Source organism: Zeus faber, assembly GCF_960531495.2.
Source record: "Zeus faber genome assembly, chromosome: 16".
In the NCBI taxonomy this organism is placed as follows: Eukaryota; Metazoa; Chordata; class Actinopteri; order Zeiformes; family Zeidae; genus Zeus; species Zeus faber.
This window is the reverse complement of record NC_137202.1, coordinates 23,473,250-23,485,074: the sequence shown is the minus strand read 5'-3', so window position 1 is coordinate 23,485,074 and position 11,825 is coordinate 23,473,250. Positions and strand designations below refer to the sequence as shown.

The 11,825-nt window shown below is 41.7% G+C and overlaps 1 protein-coding gene across 2 annotated transcripts in view; it reads left to right on the top strand.

The window, feature by feature from the left end:
* The window catches only part of adam12b (ADAM metallopeptidase domain 12b), a 95,643-nt gene that overhangs the window by 6,577 nt on the left and 77,241 nt on the right, over positions 1-11,825 (top strand). The gene's annotated exons all lie outside the window — the stretch shown is intronic.

Sequence of the window (11,825 nt, the reverse complement as noted above, 5' to 3'; positions counted from 1 at the left end):
TCTGAGCTGTTCAATATCTTTCTGTGGTACTCCCTCCTGAAAACAATGATTTCAAAGTCAACAGGTTTTTTTTTTTAACAAATAACTGAGAAATACACACACGTTTGTGTGGCCTCATTGCGACTGAGTGACTACAATCTTTTGATTGGGTTGTCTTTCAAACTTTTGTTTCAAACTTGAGCGGTTCTCAATTATTGTCACTTGAAAAAATGCCTCATTCTTCCGTGGTTGCCATAGTGACGCCAATATGTGATATCCATTTTTTGTTTGGGGAAAAGTGAGGTGGAAAGCAACGGATTGTAGTAACCTCAGTAACCTCATTTTCCTCATATATCTCACTCCATCCCCAGTCCCCTATCAACATACCCCAAACACCATTTCAACATAAAAAATGTGCATATGGATAAACATCCATTCATATGCAATGGACTACATGTTACTCACACACACATAGAGTATATATAAACACACATTATGCAGTTACTCCCAGCCACCTCCAACACATCAGGGACTTCCTTGTTTTCAGAGCGGCTCTCGCGGACAGAGCTAGAAGTCTAACGTTACTATTATTTCAACACCATCCCCGGGCCCTGGTTGTTTACACTGTCTGTCCACTAATTGTCTGCTCTGTTGGGAATAGGCATGGGGGTCCCTCATCGAGAATTTACACCTCCTTTGTTTCGGCTCCAATTACATCATGCCTGGCGAGTGTTGCCGACGAGACAGATAAGCGGTGGAAGGATAGATTGTGAAAATTAGTTTAAAGGGGGAAGTCTTAGATTTGTGACTCTCTGGAAAGGGTTTCGGAACTTGTGCTCTCCCCCTGCCCGAGCAGCTTATCCTGGCTCAGCTGCAAATAATAAGCTGCGCACAGCAGCACACAGGTCGGTATAACAAGGCCGTCTGGAGGATATAGGTCACGATGTTGGAGAAGAATAAAGGTTACAGAGATCAGGAGTCAGCAGAGAGGTTAGGAGATGCAGGGTATGGCCGATGTCAATTTTCTCATCCCCATCATAGTATTTTTCTTAAGTATCTCCAGTGCAATGCTCTTACAGTATTTGACACCGTCCTTGAGGGCCAAATCCGGTGTTATAAGTCACACAATATAAGTCGCAGGTTGCAATGCATGTTAAGATGAAGACGCGGAACAAACGTTGAACCCTTTCTCCTCAGGGAAAAGAGGACAAGGCGTCTAGATGTTTCAAGTGCCCTGCGATTGAACTTGCTTCTTCAATCCAATCATCAAATATAAAACATATCCAGCAACTGACAACCTGTGAAAGCACTGAATTCTGAGATCTTAAGTGTTTCCTTTTTTGATCATTCCAGGGAAGTTTCTTATTTTGGCTTTTCATAATCATACTTTTTATAATTTATTAAAGGGAGCCTTCAAGAACTATACTTTTAAAACTGTCTTTGATGGTTAAATAGCCCTAGCACTACATAACTGCTTTGTGCAGGTGTTACCAAAGATTTGGACAAGCCGGCATGGGTTAAAAGCTGAGAACAAGTTGGTCGCTGTCTCCGCATGTGTTGTAGTGTGTGTGCCGTGTGACAAATATAGAATTTTATGAAAAAAATTCAATGTCAATCTAATAGTTTACAGTCTTAAATTTAGTGTGAGTATGTGTAAGTGTGATATTGAATTTGGTGTCTGCACAACAGAGAAGGACTTGGTGTTCGGTGGAAGCTTACCTCCAAAAAATCTTTTCCCTGCTTTTGAAAGAGGAGAGAATATACTTTTGAGGCTTCTTTAGATGTCATTGGCCTAATTTGATAAAAGGAAGACTCCCATTTTGTAACTTAGCGAAGTGCTTGCACTCAAGTACACACTCGACCATGAAAACGAGAGTACGTAGCTGGCAAGGGTAGAGCAGAGCAGAGTAAATGTTTAATGTCCCCACAGGGCATTTTTCTTTAGGGACAGAAGTCAATAGAAAATGAACTATTGGTGATGCTCACCACTGTGGATGCCTGCCCGATGATGACATAGACCAATGTCAAGGTAGCCTTGAATTGGTTTTGGTTATCACATTTATATTGTATTGAATTAATTCTAATGATGTCTGGGTATGTCTTCCGAGGTAATGCCACAAGAGGCAGAGCGTTGGATTCCTTACAGTAGCACTGTCGATTACAGCACGAGAGACCTCGGCTCAAACCTTTCCTCAGGCACCTACCCACGTGGGGTTTGCATGTTCTTCCCATGTTTGCATTGGTCTTCTCCTGTTTCCTCCCATCTGCATAAATATGCAGCATAAGCTGATTGGAGAACTTTAAATTGTATTTTGTTGAAAATTGTCCCTTTCAGCCCCTCTCTTGAGCAGGAATAAATTGAGTCATGAAAATGGATGAATGGATGACGTTGGATTTAGCTACTTCTTATTGTGTATGTCTCGAATTGTACAACTGTTCAAGGTTGCTGTTCCTCTTTTTTTACTTGTTTCTTTTTCGCTGCTCTTCATTTTCAGAAGCCATGTAGGTGAAGCTCTCATTACATGCAGTATTTAGGTCAGCTGTATGTTCTTCAGGAGTCACCGTGATGAAGGGATGCATACTGGCAGCTTAGTTAAGGTGTTGGTAGGAAACCTGAAAGATAAAAACAACTAAGTATCATAAGCTGATATGCAGATGTATGCAGATTGTAGAGTTGGACAGCGGTTACATTTGTATTCACATGTACTGTATCTCAACACGCGTCTCCATGACCACTTGTGATCCAATTTCCCTTGCCCGCCTAATATGCAAATGACCCAGTTGTGGTCTTTCCTGCGAGCAGTAAAGGTGGTTTGTCTTCATACAGTATAGTCTCTTTGCCCTCCCTTCGGAGTAGTCTCCCTCGCTCCTTTGATCAGAGGTTTTGACTCGATTGAATCCCTCAGAAACATACTTAAAACATGCTTGTTCTCACGACTGTCTGGCCTACCCCTAGTTGGCAATGTGATAGTGGCCTGTCATGTTTCATCTATTTGTATTTGCGCTTGCCTTCCCTTTTACTTGGTCATTGTCCATGCATTTTTACCTTTTTGTTCTTCACATTGATTGATGTTTTGGTCTTGGTGAAGCCCTTTGAGGCATTCTGTGTGACGGGCTTGGAATAAACTTGAAGTGATCCACATATAGCTTGGTTGCCATATGAATCATTAAGTTGAGTCCTGTGTTTCTTATGAATAAACTAGAACTAGGCTTGCCACCCAAATTTTCTTATTTGTACTTTTACTGACAGGATGTTTTTACTCGGGCCATAAGATTTGCACCTGTCATCCAACCAGACTGGAAAGAGCGCCGTCTAATTTTTCGAAGACGGCGGTTTCTAGCTTTCACACACGCTGTATTTCTAGCCGTCCAGTGGCGATAGGGTGAACCGGGATCGTATTTTAACGGCAGGTCACAACGGGGTCGCAGGTAGATGATGCGGTCGACAGGAGTCGGAGATCAAAGGCCGTAGTTACCAAATACATTTTGTGCTGAATCATGAAGACCACTACCAACCCCATGCACCCCACCGAGAAGCCCATTCGCATCTTTCTTCCCCCTTTAGTTCCCCACACATTTCCCCTTCTTCATTAACTTTTGTTTTTCTCTTCCATATGTTGCACCTCACTCATTTTCCGACGTGGTAATTTGCCGATGCATCCAAACTCCATTTCCATCTCTCCGTTGTTTACATCCAAGTCTATCACCCCCCCCCCCATCCACCCATCTCTTAAGAATTGACTCCTTGTCATTCCTGCCCGTCTCAACCTTACACACATGCCTCCTTTTCCTCCCATCTGCAGATTTACCGGTTAGGGCAATTGGTGAGCCAAATTTGTCTGCAGGCGTGTGTCGGTGTATAAAACTGTGTTTTAGAGGGATGTTCGGATCTTAGAGGGATGTTCCTCCGATAGTGAGCTGGAACAGGATCTCACCGACCTCTGCACACAAAAAGAATAAGCAGACGTCGAGAAAATGGCTTGATGGATAGATGTGTAGTGGGGAATTTCCATAAATATGGAATGGCTGCAGAGGCAAAGCTCTCTCCTTAAAGGGGACCTATTATGCTCCTTTTTTAACAGGTTAATATACGGTCTCTGAGGTCCCCAAACCATGTTTTTAAAGTTTTTTTGCTGAAAATACCACTCAGACTATGCGTTTGAGCCTCTAAACACAAACTGTTCCAAGTGAGTTTGAACTTTACTCCCGGCTCTGTTTTATTTACTCTGTAAACTTTCACTTATTTCACCTTATCAGTCCACCAGCATCTGTTTTTGAACAAATTTGAGGCAAGAAATACGCAAACCAGTTGCGGATTCTTCGCTCATATTAGATCTACACGGCCTCATTTAAAAGTTTCTTCCAAACTTTTGTGTCCGTGCTCCAGGCTTGTGAGGGACACTGCGCCAGGACGCGCCGGGACCGTCGCACGCGGCGATTTTTTGTTTGATGTAAACATCGGTAGATTCAATCAAATCAAATAAATAAATAGATCTACCATAAATACACACTGTTTGTATTGGTTTTGTTTGGAGAAACGCACAGCGGATGAGATGGAGCAGATGACCATGGAAAGAAATCCGTAACCGGCTGACGTCAGCTCGTGCGGAAAGTAGGAAAAAACCTTTGGAAACGGAGCGTTCAGAGCGTTTTGTTCACAGCGATGATTTTGTCATTAGTTTACCTCATTATTTGACCCTTTGGCCACGTCTGATATGAACATCCCACATTGTAACATCATGTATATGACAGAAAAGAAGGAAAAGCATAATAGTCCCTCTCTAATATGTTCCCCAGCTTCAACTTTGTTCTTAGAATTGAATCCATAAATCAGTAAAATACACCTGGTGAATTTCAAAGCGAATTTGAACTTCGGTTTGAGCGGCCTTGTAAATGAAACTCGTTGGTGATTTGGTCAAACCGTAAACTAAATCCGACCCTAACCCCCAGGTATTCCTCCAAGGGTTGATGTGAATCTTTTTCTCTCTCCTCTTTTTATGCACAGGCAGAAGCGCTGCCGTCGCAGTGCTCGCATTGAAGGCCCGGTGATACGTGGATGAATATGGAGTTTAATTTGGTTGCAATTATGACTAAGCTCTTAAAGTCGAGCTGCAGGGGTAGGCAAGCCGAAACCCCCAGTGAGGTGTGTTTGTAGTAAAGAGCTGTAATCTGGTGCGTCCCACCATGTGGTTGGATACTGCTGTTTGGCCACGCCGGCGTGGTAATTTCATGAATAGGATTCAGAAAAATAAACGACTTTCACGGAGACGGACCCTCTCTGGCAAGCAGAATGGCTCCGATACAGAGTAATTACACAGTGGGCTGATAGCAGCATCGGGCAGATTGAGAGATGCGCTGATATTGGACATGGTAAAAGCAGCGGGTACAAAACAAATGCCATTAAAATGGAGACTCATCCATGCCTGTTTAAGGTCTCCCATGCCCCTGTGGTATTGTGCGTTCTGGTTGCGCCAGCTATCGAGTCCCGAAAAGTACAAAGAACGCAGCTACACTTAGATAAATAAAACCTGCTCCATCGCTCTACCAGCCTCACCCATCGAATAGCACCCTTCCGGTATGGGAGAGAGCGGTGTTTCATAAAAACATGGGAGGGAGAGCCTCAGTCCTTGGAGGAGCCAGCATAGAGCTCAGCTTCTGCCAACATGGTTTATAACACTGGAAATATGTGCAAAGTAAAGCTGTCAGAAGGACAGTACCAGTCACAGCTCCTTCGCAGACGGCAGTGTTTCCATGCTATTACATGCCAGACATCTGAGATATGAAAGGTTTTCACATCAAAGTCAATCCTCCAAGGACGCGTTGAGCATATTAATATGGGTTTTACGGCATGGCTCCCTGGGCACCGCAAACCAAGGAAGTGTACACTTTCCCATATAGAACCGCCTCTCTCATATCTAGTCCTATATTTTTCAATGCAGTTACGGCGCGGGTACTTCAATGTAATCCTCTTATCTGGCACATAAAGAGCGCGCTACCAGGAAACAAACAACATGGCACACGCCTCCTATATGACTTATTCATGCCTTATCTCTAATATACATGCAAATGCATTACTCATTATTACCATAAGGGCAGGAGCAGTGAAGTTTTCCCCAAGCCCTTTGTGAATGTGGACACAATTATAGCCTCTCCCTTTTGCTCTCTCTCTCCTGCTCTCTCTCTCTCTCTCTCTCTCTCTCTCTCTCTCTCTCTCTCTCTCTCTCTCTTTCTCTCTCTCTCTCTCTCTCCCCCACTCCGTCTCTGTTTCTTTTCTTTGTGAAATTCTTTTTCAATTGGCTTCTCCTTTTCTCACGCCCTCTCTTTCCCTGGCCTGTCTTCCATATTTTGCTTTAGTTCTCTTCTGGCGCTTTCTTCTTTGCATTTTGCCCGTGGCTCCTCCGTTCTAGCCTTCAGCACCTTTTTTTTTTTTATTCCTCCGTTACTCCATCCATCCATCCATCCAACAGAGGAGGAGCGCATGTAGACATCACAGAGCGGACACGCTGTTGAACGTGGTGTTATTTATGCCAGGAACCACAGGAGGTCGGCCAAAAATACCGCTCTGTTTATTTTACTTTCTTTTGGGTTTCCTAGACTTAATCAAACTCCGGTATGGAGATTCAGTGGCGTAGGAGGGGGGAATGGAATTCAAGCTGCCCCCTTTGCTGTGCTCCCGTGTGTTATCTACCGATGAGGGCCATTTCTGTGTTGAGTTTGCACGTTCTTCCCGTGCTCACACGGGTCTCCCCCATCACAAAAAAAGGCCCCAATTAAAAACATGCAGAACACTTTCCTGTCCGGTCCATCCCTGACCGCGACATGGATCCTTCGCCTGGAATTGGTCCCCGGGGGCTGGCAAAGTGGACTGCCCACTGCTCCTGGCTGCCCCTGGAGGGAGGACAGCTGGGATGGGAGAAACGCAGAGGCTACTTCTCGAGTCACCACCAATTTAAATCATCAGGTGCCGTTTCGGGGAACAAGGGCTGTGTCGTTTCCAAAGTGAGACACCAGCTGCTGCTCTGTGAATTAAAATGATTTACCAGTTAATTAGTCGCACAAATCTTTGGGAGCGGAATATGCCACGACAGCAATCCAGAATCCTGCGTGTGATATCGACACCCTTCGTGGAGTTTATTTTTTTTTTAAATGTGTGGTCTTCTGTACGTTTTCCTCGTGGTCGTGGATGTGTTTTTTTTGGGATTGACCAAATAAAGATTCTCCTCTCCCCCTCGGAAACCGCGCCGGCAATTCCCCTGATATTTTTTTAAACTCCAAAAATAAAAAAATAAAAAAATTAAGATTTCGAGGAATATTGGGCCTGTGAGAATTATGGTGGAAATAAAAATGTCTGTCTGTAAAATTTGGTGGCGTCAACCAACTATTTTTCAAGTAAACTAATGTTGGTATACAGCGAAATTAAAATACAAACAGAAACACATTCTCACACACACACACACACATACACACACACACACACACACACACACACACACACACACACACACACATACACACACACACACACACACCTTGCAAACTCCAGAAGTGAGTGAAAATTTACTGACATGACCGACCATGAGTTGGAAATATTTATGGCTCATATTATATAATGTCAAGTGTCATAGCCTATGATAGTTTATGTTTATAATAATAATAATAATAATAATAATATTAATAACAATAATAATAATAATAATAATAATAATAATAATAATAATAATAATAAAAGTGTTATTTATATAGCACCTTTAAAAAACACAGTTTACAAAATACTTTGAGAGATGAACTAAAAGCAGTGTGCTCAGATCATGAATTTAAAACATTAATAAACAGGAATTAAACAGGAATTCATTACATTGAAAAAGTGGATAAAGAGACAATAACTAAAAATAAATAAATAAATACAATATGATAATGAAAATAAGTTAATACGCAAGTAAAAAACAAAATAGATAAAGAAAGGGTGTGACATTACATGAAAGCAGATCTATAAAAATGGGTTTTCAAAGTGGGTATAAGTGTAAGTAACGGCGTTCAGATCAGGATTTTTAGGGCCGGTCAACAATTTCTGGAAGCAGTATTGACCGATACCGATCACAGGGTCTATTTGAAGCCTTCTATTTATCATGCGGCATTATTTATTTATTTAACTATCCTGAAATGATTATTTAATCAAATATTAAAATCAATAGACGAGAAAGTGTGAATCCTGAATTTACAACTGTTTATTTATTGGCAGGCAACATATTCTATTCTCTCTTTGAGACACAAAGAATTAAAAAAAAAAAAAAAAAAATATATATATATATATATATATATATATATATATATATACATATAATAAAAAATAAAAATATATAATTAAATAAGCAGCTTAGAGCTTAACAGTATGGGTTTGATTTGGAATAAAATAAATAACATTTTTATAAAATAAAAATTTGAATAAACGCTTAATGTGCACACACACACACACACCAAGTTAGAATAAATTATATATACGGAGGGAGCAAAAACAAAAATTAAACACAGGAACTCAATTTACTCCAACTTTAAAAAACTGCAACAAAAAAGGCTATAGACAAAATGTTGTTTTAGCTCAGTAAGCCTGAGACGGAGGGATTCATATCATATAAATGGCATATTTTTCTGCATACATATAAACATCTCCGCATTTTCAACAGACAGCTTGTTCCTCTTCACATCTACAATATTCCATGCTGTGCTAAAACGTCGTAAGTGGAGTAGAGCGGAGACCCCCCCCCCCAAAAAAAAAGAAAAATTGTTTTTATTTTTGATCATATTTATTTTTTGTATGTTTTATTTAAATGAGGGTCCATTTGCTTTACTGAACGAAACAAAAAAGCACTGTGCATAATGGGGAAGAGAAAGTTTCTCTCCAACCCTTTTTGCGTCATCAGATCCGCTCGTACGATCGGCCTTTATAACCGATCACCGATCATACTATTTAGAATCAATATCTGCCCATAAGATCAGTGGCCAATCGATCAGAGCACCCTTACTTAAAAGATATGCTTATAGTAGGGTATAACTAGAAGGTATTCCAAAAGTTTTGTCACTGCAGACGGTACAGTGTATCTATTTTATTGTAAAAACACTTTGATGCTGTGCTATAGTTGTAGTAGTCAATCTAATGTTAACATCAATGCCCCACGACACCATGGCGAGCTCTGAATAAATCTGTGCTTTTTATTTATAAATTTCATGTCAAGTGCTTGGTAAGGTTCAATGAGTTTCCCCTTGCGTTTGAAACACTCAATGGCTTCTAGCCTCTTTGATGATCTGCCTTCAAATCCTTCTGCGCACGACTCCGGCGGCTTTTTTTTTTTTTTATCTTATAGGTGGTGGAGTTGTCACTACGAGTCATTGTCACTCACTTGCTCCTGACAATTTAAAGTTGGCTGTGTAAAAAGTTCCTTCGCAGTGGTCAAATGCATTTGGCACAATTCGCATTGAACGTGACTGTGGTTTGGGGGGTGGTGTGGTTGAAGCAGCGGCACCTGTCTTGGGTCGAAGGGCCCCGGGATTCAGGGTGGCCGTACGCCTGTTGCTCGTCAGAGCAGGGTGAATCGCCCATCCCCGCCCACACACACACACAGGCTTGTTCCATCCGGCCCTGAAAACGCCCCTCGGCTGGCGTGGGGCGGGCCGAATTGCCACAGTGACGGATTGACTCTTTGCGTTCCACCCAAATTAGTGATTCAGTGATTCTTGGGCGAATCGGAATCACAACTCCGACACCTCTGACACGTTCATCGCTCGCCCAAAGTCCTCCCTCGCTCGCTCGACCGACCGACCGGCCGACCGAATCAGACGAACAAAGAGTCTGGAAATCAAAAGAGTCTTTTTTAACGGCTCGCTTGTCAAAAATCAAATCTCAAAAAAGAGTCAAACCTTTCATCACTGCGAATTGTCGTCACTTTCAGAGTGAAACTTGCTCCGCTGGAGCTGCTATTCTGTCTGGAGCTGATGAATGAGGTGGATTACAGCCGCCTGGCGATCTTGATCTTGCAACACAAGAGCTCATTTCCGTTCTTTTTTAAGTGGAATTTGGAAAAGTTTTGAGCCACAAAGTAAAAGCCTCCCATGCTGCAAGCCACAAGCTGGGTACCACGTCCGCCCTACGTCTATCCCCCCCCCCTCTCCCAAACTCCCACCAAGTAGCATATTTTGGGTTGTGTGCGGTGAGCGAGGACAGCCGTGGCCCGGGTTCCATTGCTCCTAATGATCCTGCGGTCTGTGTTTATACGGCTCGGTTTCCCCTTCACCGCTAGAATCAACTAACTACTGTCGGCACGTGCTCAAATTTCCCTGTGTAAAAGAAAAATGGAGGTCCTTTTCTTTTTTCTTTTTTTTTTTTGCCCTTGTTAGGTAATTATGAACTGTGGATAAATGGGGAGTCTGCTGCACGCTGAGAGCAGAGCGTTGGACGGGCTATTTTAAGTTTGAAGAAATGGGGCTATCACTCACCCCGAAAACCTGCAGCTTCAGACTTTTTTAAGAGGGCGAGGCTGCGAATTGCCATTTTGGTCTAATAATACATTGACTAAATTAGCTTCACAGGCATTAAAAAGTCACTATTCTGCACAATACTCCTCACTAATTCAATGAGTTTGGGAAGTGCAGGTGACGTACAGTAATGTTAACAAATAACACGCTCAGGAATGCATTTTCATTTCGGTGCTAAGGTCCCAAACTCATTTGTCAAGTGTGGATTTCAGAATCAGAACTAGAATGAGCCTGGTGCATTTACTGCACTGTACATATAGCATGGTGAGGATTGGTTCGTTGTCATGGTGAGGATTGGTTCGTTTCTCTATGGACCAGAAGTATTTTTATTTTTTTAATAAAATAGAATAAAAAAAGTAGCGCAAAAAAGTAAAGTAAAAATGGCCGAAAAATACAAAATAGAAATAGTCGAGGCGCCATTCTGTGCACAGAAGGAATTATTGGTATGGGTCTATAAGGGATAAATTATAATGATTAATTATACGCAAAATGCAGAGAATTCACTCACAGAAATTGTCAGCTGTACGGCAGCGTCTTGATGCCGTTACACTAAATAAAAATGAGATCATTATGTTAAGCCCAGTGGATGAAACCAACACTTTATAACGTAAATCTTACGAGATAGTTCATTAACTTGCATTAGCCTCTTGATTCAGTGCTGTGAATGTAATTGTTATCAGGTTATACTAATCTTCATTAAGTAATCTTATTTTCATCTTTTCATTTTTTTCATTTGTTTGTTGATAAAAAACCTCCAAAGGTCTGCAAAGTGATTTATTTGTGATGGAAATTATATATATTTTTCATGATAATCTCCCCTTCCCTTCTTGCCTTGAATGCGGGCATTTCCAACTTGGATGTTTTCCGCTCCGTATGTTTGTCTCCGTGATGGCATTTTGTCCATTTTCTATAAGTGTCTTCCATCGAACTGTAATTTTGCCACCAGCCGGAAAAACACTTGGGCTGTTTGGGCGAAGATAATTTGAAAAACACCAAAACAATTCACTAATGCCGCTGGAGGTGCATATCTGTTCTGTGGAGGAGTGAAGAGTAAGTTTTCTTCTTTTGTGGGAGTTTTGTTATCTGTCCTCTCCTCTTTCTGTGAAATTGATCAATTTTGCCGTCCGGGCAGCCAACGAGCCATTCAAGCATTTGTTTTCTCTTCTGCTTTTATATGTCGGGAATCAAGCTGTTTATTGTTGTTGTTGTTTTTTTAATTAAAGCCTTTTTTGTATCGAACAAATCATAATTGATTTGTTTCTGACGTGACTAGAAACTGCCCCAGCCGAGCAGGAGTCTCTTGTTAACGCTTCGTTGCT